This window comes from Arachis ipaensis, chromosome B8, assembly GCF_059453495.1.
Source record: "Arachis ipaensis isolate K30076 ecotype BB chromosome B8, ASM5945349v1, whole genome shotgun sequence".
Lineage (NCBI taxonomy): Eukaryota > Viridiplantae > Streptophyta > Magnoliopsida > Fabales > Fabaceae > Arachis > Arachis ipaensis.
The window spans coordinates 46,613,651-46,618,918 of NC_142443.1; the positions used below are offsets into that span (position 1 = coordinate 46,613,651).

The window sequence follows — 5,268 nt, forward strand, 5'->3', positions numbered from 1 at the left end:
ATTGGGGACTTTAGCAAAGCTGAGTCACAATTTGAAAAGGTTCACCCAATTATGTGTCTGTGGCATTTATGTATCCGGTGATAATACTGGAAAACAAAGTGCTTAGGGCCACGGCCAAGACTCATAAAGAAGCTGTGTTCAAGAATCATCATACTGAACTAGGAGAGTCAATAACACTATTCGAAATCTGAAGTTCCTATAGATGCCAATCATTCTGAACCTCAATGGATAAAGTGAGATGCCAAAACTATTCAAGAGGCAAAAAGCTATAAGTCCCGCTCATATGATTGAAGCTCTGTTTCATTGATAGTTTGGAATTTATAGTATATTCTCTTCTTTTTATCCTATTTGATTTTTAGTTGCTTGGGGACAAGCAACAATTTAAGTTTGGTGTTGTGATGAGCGGATAATTTATACGCTTTTTGACATTGTTTTTAGTATGTTTTTAGTAGGATCTAGTTACTTTTAGGGATGTTTTCATTAGTTTTTATCTTAAATTCACATTTCTTGACTTTACTATGAGTTTGTGTGTTTTTCTGTGATTTCAGGTATTTTCTGGCTGAAATTGAGGGACTTGAGCAAAAATCAGATTCAGAGGTTGAAGAAGGACTACTAATGTTGTTGGATTCTGACCTCCCTGCACTCAAAGTGGATTTTCTGGAGCTACAGAACTCGAAATGGCGCGCTTCCAATTGTGTTGGAAAGTAGACATCCAGGGCTTTCCAGCAATATATAATAGTTCATACTTTGGCCAAGAATAGATGACGTAAACTGAAGTTCAACGCCAGCTCTCTGCCCAAATCTGGCATCCAGCGCCAGAAAAGGAGCCAAAACCAGAGTTGAACGCCCAAACTGGCACAAAAGCTGGCGTTCAACTCCAAGAAGGACCTCTACACGTGCAACACTCAGGCTCAGCCCAAACACACACCAAGTGGGCCCAGGAAGTGGATTTATGCATCAATTACTTACTCATGTAAACCCTAGTAGCTAGTTTATTATAAATAGGACCTTTTACTATTGTATTAGGCATCTTTTGATCATCTTAGGATCTTAGGATCATCTTTGAACGCATTGTTCTTAGACTTTGGGGGCTGGCCATCTCGGCCATGCCTGGACCATCACTTATGTATTTTTAACAGTAAAGTTTCTACACTCCATAGATCAAGGTGTGGAGCTCTGCTGTTCCTCAAGGATTAATGCAAAGTACTACTGTTTTCTATTCAATTCATCTTATTTCACTTCTAAGATATCCATTCGCACCCAAGAACGTGATGAAGGTGATGATTATATGTGACGCTCATCATCCTTCTCCCTTATGAACTCGTGCCTGACAAACACTTCTGTTCTACATGAAATAAGCTAGAATGAATATCTCTTAGATCTCTTAACCAGAATCTTCGTGGCATAAGCTAGAATGATGGCGGCATTCAAGAGAATCCGGAAGGTCTAAACCTTGTCTGTGGTATTCCGAGTAGGATTCGATGAATGAATGACTGTGACGAGCTCCAAACTCGCGATTGCAGGGCGTTAGTGACAGACGCAAAAGGATAGTAAATCCTATTCCAGCATGATCGAGAACCGACAGATGAATAGCCGTGCCGTGACAGGGTGCGTGAGCATATTATTCACTGAGAGGATAAGATGAAGCCATTGGCAAGGGTGATGCCTCCAGACGATTAGCCGTGCCGTGACAGGGCATTGGATCATTTTCCCGAGAGATGACCGAAAGTAGCCATTGACAGTCGTGATGTATCACATAAAGCCAGCCATGGAAAGGAGTAAGACTGATTGGATGAAGATAGCAGGAAAGCAGAGGTTCAGAGGAACGAAAAGCATCTCCATTCGCTTATCTGAAATTCCTACCAATGATTTACATAAGTACCTCTATCCCTATTTTATTATATAATATTCGAAAACATCATTATCACTTTATATCTGCCTGACTGAGATTTACAAGGTGACCATAGCTTGCTTCATACCAACAATCTCCGTGGGATTCGACCCTTACTCATGTAAGGTATTACTTGGACGACCCAGTGCACTTGTTGGTTAATTGTATCGAAGTTGTGACAAATTATGAATGTGTAATCACGATTACGCGTACCAAGTTGCTCACGTGCCAGGAATAGTTTGAGCCTGGACATCACAATTTCGTGCACCAATAGGCTAGAATCAATTGGCAGCATTCTTGAGATCTGGAAAGTCTAAACCTTGTCTGTGGTTTTCCGAGTAGGATCTGGGAAGGGATGACTGTGACGAGCTTCAAACTCGCGAGTGTTGGGCGTAGTGACAGACGCAAAAGGATCAATGGATCCTATTCTAGCATGATCGAGAAACAACAGCTGATTAGCCGTGCGGTGACAGCGCATTTGGACCATTTTCACTGAGAGGATGGGAGGTAGCCATTGACAACGGTGAAACCCAACATAAGCTTGCCATTGAAAGGAGTATGAATGATTGGATGAAGACAATAGGAAAGCAGAAGTTCAGGAGGAACAAAGTATCTTCATACGCTTATCTGAAATTCTCACCAATGAATTACATAAGTATCTCTATCTTATTTTATATTTTATTCGTATTTTAATTATCAATTCTCCATAACCATTTGAATCTGCCTGACTGAGATTTACAAGATAACCATAGCTTGCTTCAAGCCGACAATCTCCGTGGGATCGACCCTTACTCACGTAAGGTTTATTACTTGGACGACCTAGTGCACTTGCTAGTTAGTTGTGCAGAGTTGTTATAAAGAGTTGAGATTACAATTGTGCGTACCAAGTTGTTGGCGCCATTGATGATCACAATTTCGTGCACCAAGTTTTTGGCGCCGTTGCCGGGGATTGTTCGAGTTTGGAGAACTGACGGTTCATCTTGTTGCTTAGATTAGGTAACTTTATTTTATTTTTATTCTTCAGAATTTTTAAGAATGAATTCTAGAGTTTCAGATGATGTTTTTATCATCACAAAAGCTGATTGATTCTCATCAATTTGGCTGTTGTATGTAATGTCCTGCTGAAGCTTGGCTAGCAATGTCTAATCTCTTTAGACTGAAGCTTTAGACTAACATTGCAAGATTCCTGGAAATTCTTATTAAGAATTTTGAAATCCTTATTTTTATTTTTCCCAATAATTTTCGAAAAATCCAAAAAAAATTTTATAAAATCATAAAAACCAAAAATAATTTATGTTTCTTGTTTGAGTCTAGTGTCAATTTTTAAGTTTGGTGTCCTGCATGTTTTATTTAATTTCTTGCAATTTTCGAATATATGCATTATGTTCTTCATTAATCTTCAAGTTATTCTTGATGATTTTCTTGTTCTGATCTTTAAATTCTATTGTTTTAAGTCTTTTGTTGTTTTTCACATGCATTTTCAATTTGTTAGTGTCTCTAATATGAAAATTTCTAAGTTTGGTGTCTTACATGCATTGTTTGTTTGATCTTAGTTTTCCATGATTAGTTTCATTTGAGTGTTTCTCATCATTAAAAATTCAAAAAATTGTCAAAATTATGTCTTTTCAAGTCAATAATACAGAGAATTGAAGATTCAGAACATGCAGCAGAGGAATTACACAGAAAAAGCTGGGTGTTCAAAACGCTCAGTGAGGAAGGAAAATTGGCGTTTAAATGCCAGCCAGGGTACCATTTTGGGCGTTAAACGCCAGAATAGATACCATTCTGGGCGTTTAACGCCAGGATGGCACAAGAGGGAAGATTTTGTTTTCAATTTAAATCTTTTTCAAATTTTCATAATTTTTCAAAATCAAATCTTTTTCAAATCATATCTTTTCAATCATATCTTTTCAAAATCAATTTCTTTCCATTTTTTACTATTTTTGAAAATCCTTGCTAACAATTAGAGATGTGATTCAAAAATTTCTTCCTTGTTAAGAAAGGTTCAATAATTGAATGTTAGAATCATATCCTTCAAATTTCTTGTTAGCCAAGGCATTAATTTTAAAAATCAAATCTTTTTAATTGTTTGTCAATCATATCTTTTTAAAACTATATTTTCTCAATCATATCTTCTCAATCGCATCTTTTTTAAAATAATTTTCAATCATATCTTTTTTTTATTTCTAATTTCAAAATCTTTTTCAAAATCACTTAACTACTTTCCCAATTTTAATTTTCGAAAATCATCAATCAATTTTTTCAAAATTTCTTTTAATCATTTCAAAATCTTTCAAAATTTAATTTCAAAAATTCTTTTCCTCCTTCTCACCTTCTTCTATTTAAAGGACTAGCACTCTTCCTCAATGTGCAATTCGGACTCCCTCTCTCTATAAGTTCGAATTCTCTCCCTTCTACCTCCTCCTTCTATTCTTCTTTTCCTCTGACACCTCAAGGAATCTCTATACTGTGGCATAGAGGATTCCATACTTTCTTCTTCTCTCTTTTATATGAGCAGGAGCAAGGACAAAGGCATTCTTGTTGAAGCTGATCCTGAACCTGAAAGGACCTTGGAGAGAAAGCTAAGAGAAGCTAAAGTACAACTCTCTGTAGAGGACCTAACAGAAATTTTCAAACAAGAAGAAGCCATGACAGCCGAAAACAACAACAATGCCAACAATGCAAGGAAGGTACTTGGTGACTTTACTGCACCTACTCTTGACTTCTATGGGAGAAGCATCTCTATCCCTGCCATTGGAGCAAACAACTTTGAGTTGAAGCCTCAATTAGTTTCTCTAATGCAACAGAATTGTAAGTTTCATGGACTTCCATTGGAAGATCCTCATCAGTTCTTAGCTGAATTCTTGCAAATTTGTGATACTGTCAAGACCAATGGGGTTGACCCTGAGGTCTACAGACTTATGCTCTTCCCTTTTGCTGTAAGAGACAGAGCTAGGATATGGTTGGATTCACAACCTAAGAAAAGCCTGAACTCTTGGGAAAAGCTAGTCAATGCCTTCTTGGCAAAGTTCTTTCCACCTCAAAAATTGAGTAAGCTTAGAGTGGAAGTCCAAACCTTCAGACAGAAGGAAGGTGAATCCCTCTATGAAGCTTGGGAAAGATACAAGCAATTGATCAGAAGGTGTCCTTCTGACATGCTTTCAGAATGGAGCATCATAGGTATCTTCTATGATGGTCTGTCTGAACTATCCAAGTTGTCATTGGACAGCTCTGCTGGAGGATCTCTTCATCTGAAGAAGACGCCTGCAGAAGCTCAGAAACTCATTGAAATGGTTGCAAATAACTAATTCATGTACACTTCTGAACGAAATCCTGTGAATAATGGGACAACTCAGAAGAAAGGAGTTCTTGAAATT

At 37.5% G+C, this 5,268-nt stretch overlaps 1 non-coding gene across 1 annotated transcript; it reads right to left on the reverse strand.

The window, feature by feature from the left end:
* Window positions 1–4,944: 4,944 nt before the first annotated feature.
* LOC148547942 (small nucleolar RNA R71) lies at window positions 4,945–5,052 on the reverse strand. Its single transcript, XR_015897900.1, has one exon. It is a non-coding gene; the product is annotated as a small nucleolar RNA R71 (small nucleolar RNA).
* Window positions 5,053–5,268: the final 216 nt, after the last annotated feature.